This window comes from Crocuta crocuta, unplaced genomic scaffold (assembly GCF_008692635.1).
Source record: "Crocuta crocuta isolate KB4526 unplaced genomic scaffold, BGI_CrCroc_1.0 scaffold253, whole genome shotgun sequence".
Classification (NCBI taxonomy): domain Eukaryota; kingdom Metazoa; phylum Chordata; class Mammalia; order Carnivora; family Hyaenidae; genus Crocuta; species Crocuta crocuta.
Genome location: NW_027529451.1, coordinates 4,669,347 through 4,687,580, shown reverse-complemented (window position 1 = coordinate 4,687,580; position 18,234 = coordinate 4,669,347). Strand labels below are relative to the sequence as shown.

General features: G+C 41.0%; 1 long non-coding RNA gene across 1 annotated transcript; it reads right to left on the bottom strand.

The window, feature by feature from the left end:
* Positions 1-2,074: 2,074 nt before the first annotated feature.
* LOC144228799 (uncharacterized) lies at positions 2,075-4,390 on the bottom strand. The gene is made up of 3 exons (XR_013334273.1): positions 4,258-4,390; positions 3,237-3,372; positions 2,075-2,126 (listed from the first exon to the last, which is right to left on the bottom strand). It is a non-coding gene; the product is annotated as an uncharacterized LOC144228799 (long non-coding RNA).
* Between the last annotated feature and the right edge of the window lie 13,844 nt (positions 4,391-18,234).

Here is an 18,234-nt window from a genome sequence, read left to right as displayed (position 1 = left end):
ACATGGGGGAGAAATGTGTTATTGGTATCGAATGGATAAAGCCAATGATGCTGCTAAACATCCTATAATACAGAGGACACCCTCCCCTTCCCACTGACCAAAGAAGTATCCAGTCCAGAATGTCAGTAGTGCCCAAGATTGAGAAGCCTGAGATGAAGAAAAGAAATGTAGAGTTATCCAACGCCATAAACAAAATCAGTGGTTTGAGAGAAAAAGTGTCCACACTCTAACAAATGTGATGAATGCTGGATGACATCATCATGTCAATAAAAGAGGACACTCAGAAGAACAAATGTGTGCTGCTTTAGCTTTATTTCCAGAAATGGCCCTCTTTGGAGGCATTTATCCATTCTTCCTGCTGTCTTCACTGAAGGGGGAACGAGTGCCTTTTCTTCTTTCTTTTAAAGGTCCTGTTTGTCTAGCCCGGGATGTGGGACATTCTAGGAGCAGAGTCTGTTTGGGACATTTTATTCTGGGAAAATTAACGGGACAGACAATGCAAAAGAAAAGAAACAAATTGTTCTTTTGGTTCCAAATAAATGCTTGTTTTCTGACACTGCCTGAATTTAAATGGTCCTCAGTTTGACTGTGAAATTAACACCTCTTTGAGGTTAATTGTGGGGGTGGGGTGCCATTCACACCACTTCCAGAGCTATTGTCTGTCTGGAATGCAGAAGGAGCAGCACCAGCACAGGGTTTATTTGCTTAACCAGCACTTCCTCTGTATCTCTTCAGCTTTCATCCAGATATTCCAACCCAAAAAATCAGACATTCATGCTGTTGACCCATTTCCCATACTTGTTTCTCTCATCCAAGAGACAATTGAGGAAGGTCCATTGACCTTGAGTCAAATCAGTTCACCGCTGTGGGCCTCATTTTCTTTAAAGTGGAGGATTGAAAAAGCTCTCTAGACTCATCTCAGCATGACTCTGCCTTGACCAACAACTTGTTTCTGGCCCCAGATTCTTTTGTTGCGTGCTATCTAATTACTGAGAGCACAGGTAGTGCCTGGAAGATGCAGAACTCTAATTACAGAATCCACCAACCACAAACTCCGCTTCATATTACCTGGGTGACCTTAGGAAAATCTTTCTGACTCTTTAGGGCCATCTGGCTACATTTTTAAGCTTCCTTCCGTCTCTAAAATTATATGATTTCAGGAATCCTAAAATTGGTGACTCAAAGTTGGAAAGAATTTTGAACTTTGGGGTGCTGCTACTGTGAAGTTACTTCATAAAAGAATAGTCAGCAAATGGTCTTGTGTCCATTTTTGTGCTGATCACTTTTTCTTTGGGAAGTGAAAACTTCTGATCCTTCTTACATATCATTCGGATTTTCTCCCATAAATACCAAACCTCTATTAAGTATTATTGTCAGTGGGCACATATGCCAATTGTTCCATAGCCCATTGCAGTAGATTTATCATTTCTAATAATTTGGTTACTTTACTATAGTGATGACTTTATTTAAATCTATATATCTATAGCCATGAAAGAGCCCATCTACATGAAACCATATTTACTTTATGCACACTGTAACCTGGCCATTAGGAAGCTGATAAGAAGCTCATAGTAAATAGAGCATCTTGACTTAACCAAGTGATTTCTTTTTCCACAGCGAAGCCTCAAGGACAGGACATTGAAGCTACAAAGAAAATATTATTCCAGAGGAGATTTTTGTTTCCTCCAAACTAAAACAAACAAACAAAAAAACTAAAGGAAACATTGGATGCTTCACTTAAATTTATTACCAGGACACCTGGGTAGCTCAGTCAGTTAAGCTTCAGACTCTTGCTTGCAGCTCAGGCCTTGATCTCACTATTGTGAGATCAAGCCCTGTGTAGGGCTCCGTGTTGGGCCTGGAGGCTGCTTGAGATTCTCCCTCTCTCTCTGCCTCTCTCTTTCTCTCTCTCTCTCAAAAACCCATCAATAAATAAACACTTAAATTTATTATCAAGGAAGGCAATCAAATCTACTTTTCTGAAGGTCTTTACTGGGAGTGCAAATCCTCCACTTACAGTGATGGAAAACATACAGAACTCTTTGAAAAACAACAGGAAAACTGGATTACTCACTGCAAGACAGCAGCCATCTCTGGATATTTGTGCTAAGAGTCCTTTAAAAAGTCTGGAGACCAAGGATAAAGAAAATGCACAAGAAAAATTCAAAATTATTCCCTGATAATGTGTTTTATTAAACATGATCCCCCTTCTTATCTTGCTCGTAAATTCTCTTACCAACCTGCCCACTGCCTAGTGTTCGTTCTCAATAGAAAACCATAACCCAAGCAAATTAGATCCTGGCACATTTCTCTTTAATTAGTTTAGCACAAAAAATAATATATATTCATTGTACAAAAGCTAGAAAGACAGATCACAAAAGGAAAAAAATAGAACCCATCCATAATTCCATATCCCAGAAATAGCCACTGTTAGCCCGGGTTCTGTCTTCCCAGATGTTTTTTCATGAAAACCTTTTTAAAAAGAAGTCATACTCTTCAAACTATTTCTGTCCCATTTTCTCATTTAACAACATGCTATGTGCACTTTTGGGGGCTTTTTCTTTCCCCTAGAAACCTACCCTGATTTATTTATGAATCCAAAGTTTACTTCTATTGCAAAATCCTAACAACATTTGTTATTTTCTTTTGTTATAAACTTATCTGTAAATAATACCTTGTCACTTCATTTTTGTACACATCTTTAATTGACTGCCTTATAGCAAAATCCTAGATGTGGTGCTATTAAACAACATGGGGATGCCCACTCTTGGGCCTTTGACACATAGTGCTGTATCTCTACAATCTCACACTGATGTTCTTTCATTTCTCCAACTCTAGATGATTGACGTATGGTCCTGAAAGGGTCTTGCGTGGTTTTCCAACCACAGAAGGCTTTTGGGAATACAGTGATGATTTAGGGAGTGTAGGTGGTTCAGTTGAACAATCGCAGAAGAAGTTTCAAAGGTAACAGCTACAGAGAGTCACTGTACTATTATGATTTCTGGTAAATAAGTGGGTGACAGGCAAAACAGAAGGGCTTTCCTTTGAGGAAGAAAGAAACCAAACTTCACACAATCACAAACCCAGATTTCACCCATAAAGCTAAAAGCACCCCTAAATGCGGGTTTCACTAAATTAAAGATACATTGAAAATTGAAAATGTACATACCTACAACCTGGAAACTCCATTCCTAAATGTGGATTACTAAATTAACTTCTAAATAGAGAATTCTTACTTGTAAGAATGTAAAACTGGGGTCAGTGCCTGGGTGGCTCAGTTGGTTAAGTGTTCAACTCTTGATCTCAGTTCAAGTCTTGATCTCTCAGTCGTGAGGTCAAGTCCTGCACTGGGCTCCGTGCTGGGTGTGAAGCCTACTTAAAAAAAAAAAAAGTGAAAGAATGCAAAACTGGAAAAGCAAAATGGAAACAACCTAAATGTCCATCAATAGGGGAATGGATAAATTGATTATAGTATATTCATACAATGCAGTATGATAAAGGAGATAAATAAATTCCTCTATATATGTCATGCATAGATTTTAAAATATAATTGTATGTAACAAAGAGAAAGATAGATGCAAAATTACATGTACAAATCAATAACGCAGAGAACAATACTATATATAAAGGCAAAAATATATATGTATATATGATCATAGCCTCAAGGATAGACACCAAATTTATGAGTCTTTATTTATGACATCAGTGTGGTGAGGGCAAGTGGTGGGAAAGAAGAAAATCTTTCAGTTTTATCTGTAATGTTATTTTAATTGTAAAAATCATGCTGTTTTATCAAACCTAAGATGCCGTTGATGAAAAAAACCCACTATTATTTTATGTATCTCTCAGGAAGAAAGTTGCCATCATATGCAACTAATTTTAAAGTGCACCCAATTTTAGAGATGCTAAGATGTGAAAACAATGTGTGAAATTCTCTCCATATAAGGCAAAACACACAAGGTTAAGATCTGCTAATTCATGAAGTGGTTGGGATACATGGTTATTGGTTATGTCACTCTGTGAGCTTCTGAGAACTTTTTCAAAGGAAAAAAATGCATCAGATATTATAGGGAATGGAATTCCTCCATCATGTGTAGCATTTTAAATGCACACTGCTCATGTAGCAGATACACTCCTCTAAAGCTTTCTATGTGTGGTCCCCAAGTGAATTAGAGTGTGGGGAAGGTGGGAGACATATCCTTGAAGCTTTGTACCTTGAGAAGGATGACTTATCATTTACTCAAAAGTACTTCTTACCTGCATTTGAAGTTCTCCCAGATGAAAAGAACAATCCCGAAAAACAACTCCTGTCTGTTTGATAACCCATGTGCGAGGAATTTGATGCTGCTGACTTAGGTGTGCAACTCTGCAGCTCATCAGGTCAATGCAGAAAGCCAGGAATGTTCATTACAGGGTTATGCCCTTGGAAAAGAAGCAAACTTAAAACAAGACTATTCTTCCTACCGTTAGCCAGGAAACTGACCCATCTTAGTTCCTCCGTTCAAGGTGAATTCGTCGTAGTAGGTCACAGCATGGGAACGAACTTCTCTGTAGCCCTTTATTTCTCCCCTTGGCTTAAAGAAAGTCTTTCTCTATAAAGTATTCCCACAAGGGGAGCCAAAAAAGGTTTAGAGCTAGCATTGCCAGATAAGACACAGATTCTCAGATAAATGAATTGCAGATCATCAATGAATGTGTTTTAGTAAGTCTGTTTCACTGAATGGAAAGATAAACAACAAAAAACTTCTTGCTATAAGCAGGTGCAAATATTACATGGGACATAATTATACTACCAGTTTTTCCATTGCGTACTTGAAATTCAAATTTAACTGTGTTTTGTTTTCTAAATATGGCAAACCTATTAGAAGAATTAGCCTAATGAGGGAAAAAAAAGGGAAAAATAAGACTGGCGGCTAAACGGTGAACAAAAAATAGAGAATGCATTGGAAGTGGCTGGAAAAGAGAAAGAAAAGAGGAAGGGAGGGGAGGAGGAGTAGGAAGGGAAGGGGAGGGGAAGTCCAGAAGCATCTGTGAAGGAGAGAATATTTGCTTTGAAGATGGTGTCCATCTTTCCTATTTGCTATTGGCATGGAGGGCTTCCTTCTAAACTAGTCATTCTACACTGAGCGCGGAATGTGGTCCCAGGAGCCTCCGTCACCTGGCCATGCCTACCTAGTGTGTCCCCGAAGTGGGCCAGTGGCAGAGGTCTCCCCAGGAGAGAGGAATTGATCAGGCAGACTGGCTCAGGGCCACCTCCTCAAACCTGCTGCCACTACCTTCCCTTTCACTGATGAGTCACCAGTCTTGGAGTCATTTCTTAACTTCGGAATCGAAGACCATGCACCGTGTGACCTAGAGCTCCCTGTGCCGGCTCAAGAAGAGATGACAGGCGTCCCCCTCCCTGGTCAGGCAGCTCCTCCCCTCGCGAACCTGAGAGCCTGAAGCCTTGGTCCCAGGTCAGAATCATTTTATGTGGCAAGCTGGTAAGCTCACAAGCTCCTCACCTTCTAGAACACAGGCAGGCCCTGAATGCTGAAAAACATTAAAAAAAAATATACCCCTTCCTGTTCTTCTCTAAGTTATAAAAATAGAAGGGAGGGGGGTAGGGGGAGGCAGAGAGAGAGGTGTCAAGCAGACATTCCCTGGGTCTGAAGGAAGCAGCAGACTCCACTGTGTCTCACACCTTCCCTGGGTCTGTGTAGAGGGCTCGCTTTACCCCACTGCCTGCAAGTCGTCCGTCTAGAGAGGCTGATACCTTCTCTTGCCTCTTGCGATGGTTGTTGAAGTGAGAATTTAGTTACTGGGTTTTTTTTTTTTCACCTTATGTTTTGATCTGAAGGGGTCTAAAGTTACTTTCACTTTTGCAAACACCATGGCCCTGATGGGAAAAAATGCAAGCCTCACCGTGGGCCCCCATGAAGGAGGTTTGGGGAGAAGGTGTCCCCATAGCGCTGATTGTTTTCACGGCTGACGGAGGCCTAGTGGCCCCAGAAGGGCGGGCTCTGACCATTGGCCTCATTTAACTTCCCGCTCACAGTAGCACAGCAGTGGGCGAGGCAGCGTTATCCCCATTTTACAGAGGAGGAGATGGAGGCGGAACAAAGAGAGGGGCTCATCTGCCATCTACACTGAAGATACTGACATCTCGGGAAATGTTATGAGAATGGAGACGAGACTTCTTTAAAACTGCTTTCACAGAAAGACTTGCAAGCAGATAAAAGGGCTGCTTTGGCCAGCTGCTTAGGCAAGCAGAAGGTAGGGGGTGACACCCCCAGGGCCTTGCCACGGATGGGGCTCAGGCCGCCTTTCAGGAGAGGTGGGGAACTTGAGCACAGCGCTTTTCTTGTGCTGAGTGGGCGCACTTAGTTTGGGAACAGGACGGAAGTGTTCTAGACCACTGAGCAGGAATAGTCCACATTCTCAGCCCTCCTATCATTGTGCTTCTCCGTAGCTTTAAATAGCACATTATCAGCGAAGAGAGGAAGAATGGAAAATCATCCGTCTTCTCATTGATAGAATTCTCTTTCTAAAGACTCCTTTTTTGCTAGTGGTAAAATTTTCAAAGCTGGAAAGCAAAAAGTCAAGTATTGACTGACTTAATAAACCCAAGAAAGCTGGACTCTTAGCCATGAGCACCAGATCTGGAGAGCCAAAGATCATCAAACATCTGAGGAAGACCACAACATGCAAGTCAGAAGTCTAAGCAAAGAGATGACAACTTAAAAAAAAATACAACAAAAACACGACTGTCATTCATATTCTCTGAGAGAAAAAGATAACACATCTAGGAAATTAAAGTAAGATTCTGTTAAAAAGAAAAACATGCAGATGATCAGAGTGAGTTTTGGAAAATGAAAATCTGAGAGCAGAAATGTATCTACCAATAAAAATACTGGAAGATAATTATGAGGAAATTTCTCAGAAAGTAGAACAGGGGCGCTTGGCTGGCTCAGTCTGTGGAGTTTTGGACTCTTGCCCTAGGGTTGTGAATTCTATCCCTGTGTTGGGTATAGAGATTACTTAAAAATAAACTCTTAAAAAGAAAGTAGAGCAAAAAGACTAAGAGATGGAAAGTAAGAGAGAAAACTTTTGCTAGATAGTAAAGAGTGTCCAGAAGCTAAACATCCACACAAAAGGAATTGTAGAAAGATAGAGAAAATAAGCAATGAAAAAGCTAACAAAAAAGGTTCAGAATAAAAAGATCTCATCCAAGTTCACCACAATAAATTCATACGGATTCTTACCACAAAGAGAAAAATCCCAAAATCTTTCAGAAAAGAAAAAAGTTTTTATTTTCAAAGTACCAAGATCCAGAATGGCTTCAGATTTCTCAGTAAAACCATGGAAACTGAAAGACAGTAGAGAAATTCTGATGAAGAACGGGTTCCAATTTAGAATTCTGTGCTTAAGACAATGAAATTCTATTGTTGATGAGAGACATTTATATATTATATATATAATTTCCTGCAGTTTTTACCTCCTACGTGCTTCTTTCTCAGTAAGTAAGTCTAGGAGATTCCCTCAAAAGGTAAGGATTAAACTACCTTAGAAAGACAGAGACAAGGAACTCAACTCACAAGCGACAGAAACAAAAAACCTGAGCCATGCATGTACGTCAGGCCAGCATCCAAGACCACTGGGGCTGTCATTTCATTTCATTTTTTGTTTTTATGAGACTATCATGGATATAATTTAACAACAGTTCAACAAGATTTATTATGAAGGTAATGAGCCCCTGGGTCATCTTCTTTTTCCCACTACTACCTGTTCCCCTGAAGCAGCCACCTTCATCTCTTTTTGCAGTCTCTTCTGGTGTTTGCCTCCAAGTCATTAAATAACATAGTCCTACTTCTTGAGGTTTCCATACATTCCCTATGTATTTTCTACTCTGGAAGTTAAAGATGATTTCCCTTCCAGGGCGCCTTACTGGCTCAGTGGGCTAAGCATCAGACTCTTGATTTCAGCTCAGGTAATGATCTCATGGTTCATGAGATTGAGCCTCGGTGCCCAGCTCTGCACTGACAAGTGTGGAGTCTGCTTGGGATTCCCTCTCTCTCTTCCCCTCCCCCACTCTCACGTGCTCACTCTGTCTCAAAATAAATAACCATTTTTTAAAAAAATGATTCCCATTCTGCCACCACCACCACCACTTTTTGGACAGGTCTGTTTATTCTGGAAGTTGTTTCTTGTCTTAATTTCCACACTACACTAAAACTTTGGGTTGTGTTTCCTATCATTCAAGATACTGTTCTATATGGGGTGTGTGTGTGTGTGTGCGAGCGCACGCACGCGCGCACGTGTGGAACTTGTGGAACTTTATGATTTAATCAATGGGTTCAAGGAATCGGTAAAAATAAAAATTCCTATAATCAAGACAAGCACACAAATGTGTGAATAAGATTTTCAACAGAAACATAACAGAGACCATGCAGAATATAGGGCAAAATAGAGAAAGTGTTAATAAGTAGATTTATCAGGGCAGCACACGTGAGAAATAAAAGTAAGTTCAAGATCAAAGAAAATAGTCAGCCTTCTACTTTAGATACAAATTGGCAATTAGCCTCCATCACCTTACACAGTGACCACAGAAGGGCTATAGGATCCAAACAGGAAGTATCAGCCTCAGAAATCTTAAAAGCCCCTGAAGCGAACTTCTACTTTTTGATCTGCCAGCACCCATTTTTCCTTATGAGGACAGACCTTCAATTTTTGGAGAACTGCTCTTCTCTCCAGGCTAAGCATATATGTGGTTCTAGCAAAAACTTGTTCGAAATATTTTATCTGGCAGCCATGTTGATCAAGCTAGAGGTGGGTATGTGATATAAAGTCATGCAAATTCAAATCCTTCCCTGAGATGTTATAAAGAGTCCTACAGAGGGCAGAAGTTCTTTCTTCATGATGCCATGAGTCACCTACAAATCAGAACTTCTGAAATATACAAGAGAAAGAAAATAGATATTGAGGGATGACTTACAGCCTCCACCTCCGTTGCCTACTAAGATAATGTAGCACGATATTATCACTGGAACTTGTCCCTTACACCCCAGCCTTGGGGAGGGCAGGTCTGTGCTATGTTTTGCTTTAGAAATTCTCTGCATCAATGGGATAGATTTCAGATTATGCAGATTTACAAAGGAAATGAATTTGAAACACTAATTCCGTGACCTGTGAATCCTAGGGTGGTTCAAGAGGATTAGAGAGGGAGCAGGGGGGAGAATTGTGAGAGGGGGTGGCTGCCACTGAAAAAGTTTGCTGTGGGCTCCACGGACCTCCCCACTGGAGGGGTTTGTGAGAGAGTCAGGCTGTAACTGCCTCTTCTCCTCAAGTCCAGTGAGGAGGCTTCCATGGAATGTTGTGACAGAACATTGGTTAACACAGCTGCTGTCATTCCTAGGGCCCTGCTCTACCCTCCTGCTTTGAAGAAGAAGTAGGGGAGCGTTGCTCCTGTTTAATTGAAGGGTGATGATGGAGTCTTCAAAAGTACCCCTTGGAGAGACTTGAGTTGGAAGATCGAGGGAACTGGTGCTTGACTTACACTCACAGTAGACTGTGGACTGGGTCTGAGTCCTCCTTAACAAGTCTAGAGTGAGAAGGGCTGACCTCAAGCTTTCGTGGTGGCACCCGGGAGCAGCTGCTGGGTTGAGATGGGTCTGCATCTTGTCAGAGCAGGGGATGTGGGCTGTGGGGGCAGAGTCTGCATGAAATTGACCTGGGCTTTTTGAAAGGCCTCCTTAAGAGATAAGGACAACTCAGCAGAAAAAAGTGAGGGATGTTTGTCATCAGTGCCCAGAACCTGTTAACACAGAAAGCACATCACAACCCTCCCATGCTCAAAACCCTGCAACCAAAAGCCAGAATGATTACAATATGCCAGGAAGGTACTCCTGTCCTTTTTCCCCGAAGCAGACAGTTGAAATCAGCTTAGGTTCTCCATGTGGAATATTCTTCATCCAGATATCTGCAAAATACATTTCTTTACTTCCTTTACATGTTGCCTTAAGTTGGAGTCCTTAAAAGCAGCGCCTGTAACAAGGTGTTTTGTGCAGTAACTTCTTGAGGATGTGCTCTCAGGAGAAACTTGTAAGAAGGCGGGGGAAGCCGCTAGGCAAAGATGTGATTTCTAGCTTCCTCTACCTGATCCCATGTGGAACTCAAAATATGAATGGCACTACAGAATTGTCCTACCTTGATGCAAGGAAGCCAGGTTATATATACCCCCTATCTGTCTGTTACTGATTGCAGGCTTCTCCTCAGTGGGATGTATAAACTTCCAGGCATCTCCTGGCAAAAGGGCCCTTATCAGCTGAAGACAAGTGTCAGAAGGATGCACCTGTGAGTCGTTATGACAGCTAACATAGCGGTTGGGACATGGGAGCTCTCTCCCAACAAAGGTGAGCTGGGAAGGTCACCAACAGTGTACAGGTATCTGAAACAGTCCTATCTTCCTTCCTTGAATTATTGTTTCCACTTCTGTTATCATTTCCTAACATTAATATCTTTTACTTTTTAAAATGATTGCTTATTTCCTACAACTAGAAGGTAAGCACTGGAAGGGAAGGGATTCTGTTTTGTTCACTATTATAGCTACATGTGGTACCTAGAATATTAGTTGATTCAACAAATACATATTTGTAGGTACTTAAGAGATTCTTATTGAATGAAAAACTATTGAATACATGATTGAGCAAGGATCTGGAGGGGAAATGTTTAAAAGGAATGGGGAGACAAAAATGTTCCTTTTTTCGGATATTATCCATGCTTCATGCTCATTTGACAAACTGATTACTGAAGATACTAGTAATCCCTTCGAGGGAAAGTTTATCCCTGGGAAGCAATACTTTTTAATGTAGAGCACAATGTGAGGTGCTTGTCTCACTTAGAGGCATAATGTTGTGTATTAGTTTAGTATAGAGAGGATGCTATTACAGCCCCACTGACCTAGTATACCAGATGGCTGGAAGGGGTCTGGAAAGCCCAGAACTAACAGTGTATGTATGCATTGATATTTTCTACTTTGGTTGCTCTATCTCAGTGGGTCTGGAGGGTTGGCCCAGGCACCACTGTTCCAGCCAGAAGCATCTCTGAAGATGTTGGCACTGAAGGAGCCCTACCCAGAAGCAGTATTCTGTGCTCAGAGTGTCCCAAAGTGGTCAATCAAATCTCCCCTTTGAAAAATCAACATAAACTTCTCAACCCTGGGGAATCCAAACCAGCGTGCCAGATTCACCTGGGACCTTGAAAAAATACTGATCTAAGACCAGACCAATTGAACTTGGAGCTGTGGAATGGGGGCCCAGGCACTGGTATATTGAAAAGGACATTTCCACCTAATGTCCATTCTAAGTGGAAAGCCACTAGCAGCAAAGCAAAGGAAAAGATATTTTCAACTTGTTTGAGCAACAGTGAACACATCTACTCTTTGCTTATGGAAGTTACATGGTAGGAAATCCACTTTCCCAGTCTTTTCAAGGGACACCAGCTCCCAAGGAACATTTAAACAGTTCTGTATTTGAGGGTCAGGTTATGTCATGGAGGCTGCCGTCACACTATGGGTAGCATCTCACTTTCTTCCCTGATAAGTAGGTGACTGTGTCAGCCCCTGGGCCTATGGATCTCCCTCATTCCTTACTATTGACCTTCTTCTCTTTACTTCCCACTGTCTTCAATGGTTAGCCAATCTGCTATGTCTCCCCAGCCATACCCTGCCACCCACAATGCTCCATCTGTGAAAAGTTAAAAAGTGAAACCTCACTAAACCGGGGTCAGGAAGTTCAGCAGGGGGAGCTCGCACGCCCTGCCACTTTTCAACTGCACTCACAACAGGAAGAGAGGGACCCAGGACCTCCGTGGATACTATTTTACTACACCAGCAGTAGGAAAAAGGTCTCTCCTCCTCTCCCCCTCCCCCAACAGTCCAGCCAATAAGAAACTGTCACAATCGGCCAATGGGAAGCCACTATACTTTGAACGTCTGGTTTACTCCTGTGGACTTTTTGTGTATAACAGCCTCCCTAGTGTCCCTGCTTTCCTCTATTAAAAAAGCAGTTCTCTCCTTTGTTTCAGGGCCTTGTCTATGAGTTTGTCATAGCTTGCTTATCCTGGATGGTAGTTCTCTGTTATTCTAGAATAAACCCATCATTTGCTGATGAAATAACTGGCAGTTTTATTTCTTTTTTTAGAAAATGTTTGTTTATTTATCTACTTAGAGATTGTGGAGCAGAGAGAGAGAGAGAGAGAGAATCCCAAGCAGACTCTGGGCTGTCTGCACAGAGCCCAACACAGGGTTTTACCTGAGTCCAAGGAATCTTAACTGTCTTAGCAGAATTTCAGAGGCTCAAAGGCAAGCCCTTCTTTGTGACCTTTTTTTCTTGACTCTTTAGACTCCCATGTCATCCCCATTACAGGGTCTCCTTATCTGCTGGGCCCATCATAAGACAGTTGCACATAATATCCCATTATCCTATCCTATCCTACTGCACTAATATGGAATTCCTTCCAGAAGCATGAGAGCCCTTTTTCTGTACAGTTTGAGTGCTTCCTTCCCCGCACTTCCTGCCAGGTCAGTATAACGATGTGGCTTTCTCCTTTCTCTGGATGGCTTTTGGTAGAATCACAGAATCACACACTATTTAAGCCAGAGACTTCTGTGAACCCATCCTACATGGCAATAATCTCCTTGAATGCCCTGCATGATCAGCTACAATCAGAAGCGTCAGAGGAAAACCAGCCGTTGGCTCAATGGAAGGTAAGATACATGTGATGGAAACTTTGTGAAGTTCCATGTGGGATATAGACATCTTGGTGACGGAAGAACCCAGACTGGGAGCCAGGCAGAGCTAGGGTTAATTCCTGCCTTTGTCCCTGCGAATCTGGGCAAATGACACCTCTACATGCCTCAGCTCACTGTCCATAAAATGAGAACAAGAATGCCTACCTCATATGCTAAGCCACAAAGCAGAGTCCCTTAAGCAAAAGGGGAGGTCACTTTGTATGGCTTAAAAACAGAAGAGTTCTCCAAAAAAACATTTTTTTTTTGTCTGTAAGCACATGGAACACATGGAAGAGGAAAAATAATTTCCCTCTACCCTTCTAGATTCTTGGCTGAGTAATCCCTGGAATTAAAAAACAGATTAACAGAAGAAACCCCCTAAGAAGTTTAATAACTTATATACCTCTTGTATACATGAGCTATGCTAGGAAAATACCCAGGAAAATAAGGTGATGGTCAAGCCATCACCTTATATAACATCTTCTACTAGAGGCAGAAGATGTTCAGAAGTGGGGGACCAGTTCAGGGAGATTTTCAAGTAAAGCTTAGTAACTGACAGCATGATTGTTGTACAGATTTAAGTCTCTGCCCTTCTTCACTGATAGGAGTTTCTAGGGACTGAGCCATCCCCTCCCCATCTTCCTGATAGAGCCTGGGAGACACCCTTACAAATGGAGATTTCCCTTATAAATGTAAATGTCTCTTACAAAAGGGTAGCTTCTCAGTTTTCAGAGCTTCACCTGTTTCTTAAAAATAACCAGTTTAAAACAATCAATGTGCCAATGAGGCATGTTTTGTGTTGTATATTTTGCTCCCCTTCAGGCTTTACGTTAATTTACTGGGTATCTCTACACAGTTTTCTTTTTAGCCTATGCTTTGGGATTGACCCCTCCATCTAACTTTTTCTTTCCTGAGATATATATAATACAAAGGAAGACAGTTTTTAAAAGTAAAATTCCCCCCATTATTTCATCTAACTGCTATTAGGATGATTTTTCTAGATAAGTTTATCAGTCATCCCTTTATTTTCTCCTTTCTGAGTTTTAAAGGCTATAATGATCTCAGTCTTACTCATTTAGGGCAGCGGTTCTCAGTCTAGTTGAATTTATCCCCAGGGGACATTTGGCAATATTTGTAGACATTTTTATGGTCACATCTGGGGAAAGGGTGATACTGGCTTCCGATGGGCAGGACCAGGATCCTGCTAAATATCCCATAATGCACAAGACACTCCCCCCACACACACACACAACATCCAACCCCTCACGACTATAGAACCAAGGTTGAAAAATCTTGCTTTAGAATAAGGCTGTTCGACTTGTCCAAATCAAAACCTCCCTTGAATCTGGAATCTCAACAGCCTCAATTCTAAGACAAGCACCTCCCTTTAAACTTTGATTCCCTCCCCCTCTCCCCCACTCTGACAAACAGCTGCTTCAAAATAGTAACATGCAAAGTCTATCTTAAACACACTGAGTCAAGAAATTCAGAGTTAAGGTTTAAAAATTCGAGGCTGGCACTCTGCTGTTAAAAAAAGACAAAACCCAAAGGTGCCAAGGTGTGAGCTGGAGACAGCATCAAGCCAAGCTTTCAACCCCAACCCTGCTACTTTTGGCTTTTGTGGGCTCAGGTCAGACTCTCTCTGCGATCCTGGGGTGGCTGCTCTGTGGCTTCCTGACTGCTATAGAACTGAAAGAAATAAACATTGGCAATATTTAGAGATGGAGGCATGAGTTACTTTTAAGGTGTGGAATCCAGGGGTACCTGGCTGGCTCTGTTGGTAGAGCATGTGACTTTTGATCTTGGGGTTGTGAGTCTGAACCCCACATTGAAGGCAGAGTTTACTTAATTTTTTAAAAAGTTTGGAATCTAAATTTGTAAATTGTGTTTCTTTTTATTAATGTTTTTAAAATGTTTATTTATTTTTGAGAGAAAGAGAATGTGAGCAGGGGATGGGCAGAGAGAGAGAGAGAGAGAGAGAGAAAGAGACACAGGCTTTGTCTGAAGCAGGCTCCAGGCTCTGAGATGTCAGCATAGAGCCTGACATGGGGTTTGAACTCACAAACTACAAGACCATGACCTGAGTCAAAGTTGGTCAACCGACTGAGCCACCCAGGTGCCACAGTATTTCTTTAATAAAATCACTAAGTCATGGTTCTTTATGTTCTAGATTCATCATACTTAAAACACATTATAGTTATGTAACTTACGGGTTCAAGAAGTCAGTTACCTAATAATGTGGGGCCATGCAAAAGATGCCATAGCCAAAAAGCATGGTAGTGAGAGTCAGAACCCAAGTGAATTTCAGCCCTACCTCTAATGTTTACTTATTTTGAACAAGTTATGTAACTTCTCTGAGCCTCATCTTTCCCTTTCAAGAAAAGGGGAAATAATCTCTATTTCATGGATGAACATTGTGTATAAAATCCAATCAAAGTTCTGGAACAGATAGGCCCTTTAATAAATATTAAATCTTATCAGAGGTCAAGGTTCGTCTCTCCAGTTATGGGGCCAAACTACACATATATGAAAAGGTAAACTGAAAAATTCAAGGCCATGAGTGATATGGAAACCTGCCTTGAGATTCAAGAGGATTACGAAGAGATCACCAATGATTATCTTGCTTTATTAGCCAAGGGCCAATAAATACTAACTGTATGTATATTTGTATGCAAACAGGAAGAAGGACCAGGGTGTAATCAAGTTGTCATAATTATCTGGACTATAGTCTATTCACAAGACTATAATGAGATGTGAAGCTGGAAAAGTAGTTGGTCTGTACTAGTCAGATATAAACATAATAATGAAAGATAGTAAACCACCCCAAAATGCAATGGTACATATCAATAAGCATTTATTCTCATGCTCATGAGTCCAAAAGTCAACTAAGTTTAGGCTGATCTAGATTGGGCCTGGCTGGGTAGCTTAAGTCCACTTTGGATCAAGTGGCTTGGATCCAGATAATGGTTTGAGCTCAGGTCTTCACTGGGGCCAAGGCTAACAGGGCAGCAGGAATTCGAAACATGTTCTCGTGGCAGATCCAGAGCATAAGAACCAAGCCCAACCATGAAAAACATATGTATGACCTTTCCTCCAATGACATCTACTCATATTCCATTGCCAAAGTAAGTCATGTGGGGTAGGGAAAATAATTCCACTTGCAGGGGGAGGGCATAGGAAAGTTATACAGCAAATGTATGGATGTGTAATCCGATGCATTACAGGGGAGTAAAGAATCAGGACCAATAATTGAATCTATTACAAAGTCTATGAGAACAGATCCTAAATATGGAAGTAACCCGTTGTTAAAAAAGAAAGAAAGAAAATTGGTCCCAATAGGAAATCTTTGGAAGCAAGGGATGTGTTCAGAGCTGTAGCTGGCAGTAATGTATGGAATAAATTGGAGAATGGAGAGAGGATACCAAAGGCAATGAGAAAACGTATCTGTAGCCTAGAAGGAAGGGCATGGTGAGCTATGTTTCAGAGGAGGCATTGGAAAAGGAGATAAAGGACAATGAGCGGAACTGAGAACAGGCATTCAAATAATTTACTGAATGGCTGTTAGGTGGATATGTGGCAAAAGAAAAGGAGTCATCAGGGATAATTTGGAATTGGAGGATTTGGACCTTGTATTCTAGGAGAATGACAAAACTACTCATAATAATAGTATATATTACAATATATATTGTTTACCAAACACTGTGCTAAGAACTTTATAGACGTTATTTTATTTAATCACCACAATAACCCAATAAGATAGGTACAGTTTTTATCTCCATTTTTAAGATGAGGTGCCTGAAGTAACCTGCCTAAATCATAGCCAGAAAGTGGTAGAATCAGGATTGAAAGTCTGGTGATCATTTCCAGAATCTACACTATGTTACCATTCATTTCCTTATTTCTTACCCTACAGTATTACTGAAATGTTCGTATTTTATATCATATTTAGTCACATACCAAACTATTTCTTGGTGACCAACAAAATAGTCTAAGTGGCAGGTGGAATTCTCTAAAATGCTATGGATTCTTAGGATTAAAAAAATATAAGGTGATGGGAAGGGCAATAATAACTGATGTCTGGTCAACCAAAATGGTCAAGACAGATATGAGTCACATCTGTAATTATTTCATGGAAAGGTCTTTTATTTGATCATTCTGGTTGAGAAGTCTTATTTCTTCCTCCCCACTAGCCTAACCATTTCTCAAGTACAAACAAAAAAAAGAGATTGCCAGTAGAAATAAACACCACCCAACTTTAAGATGCCCCTCCACATCTGTCGGCTGTTCCTTAACTGAGCAGATGCTGCAAACACTGAGGCTCTTCTCCTTAGAACTGGAAAGATGATGCTACTTCAAGGAGAGTACAAAGGGCTTTCCATCTTAATTATTACTTATCCAGGTTACTACTATCCTCTCCATATTCCCATTTCATGATTTGGGGATTATGACTTCCACCCACTGGAAGTCTCTCTGCAACTATGGCCAAGTCATCAATATTGCTTTGGTGTCAAGTCTTCCCATTTCTTCCCAAATTTTTAGCTAATCTTTGAATCACGTTGACTTTCTGCATGAAGCAGCAAAGTTAGAAAAGTGGGGAAAGTTTTTTAAAATCCTCTTTTTTACTCTACAAAATACTTAATTTCAATCAAGAGTTTGTTATTTAATCATTCCCTTTTAGAAAAGGCTTCTTTAGTAATTGAGATCCAAGAATATTCTGGTTTTTAATACTGAAGGGGAAGGAACATAAGATTCTGGATGTACAGACATAGCGCTGGAGGTGGTTTCTACCAGTTGACTTGAAAAAAGTTTTATTTTTATTATTTTTTAAAAATTTTTTAAATGTNATCATGACCTAAGCGAAAGTCGGATGCTTAACCGACTAAGCCACCCAGGTGCCCCAAAAGTTTTATTTTTTTAAGCTTATTTATTTGAAAGAGAGAGAACACGAGCAGGGGAGAAGTTGGGAAAGAGAGAATTCCAAACAGGCTCTGCACTGATGCAGAGCTTGATGCCTCATGCAGAGCTTGAACTCATGAAGAGCTGTGAGAGCTGAAGCCAAGAGCCAGATACTTAACTGACTGAGCCCCCAGGCGCCCCTTGAAAAGTATTTTAAATGGCAGATATTCCTGACTGCTATAGGAAGGAACAAAAGAAAGCCATTTTTCTTTTTCTTCCCCAGAATCTGTAAACTTCTTTTTTTTGAAGCTTTTTTTTGAGAGACAGAAAGTGAGTGGAGAGGGGCAGAGAGAGGGAGTCACAAAATCCAAAAGAGGCTCCAAGCTCTGAGCTGTCAGCACAGAACCTCACTCAGAGCTTGAACTCACAAACTGCAAGATCTACAACCTGAGCTGAAGATGGACACTTAACTGACTGAGACACTCAGGCTCCCCAGAATCTGTAATCTTCTCATTGTGTCTTCTTTGATGGAAGTGCAAGCCCAGCAGTTGGATTGAGGAGGCTGGCAG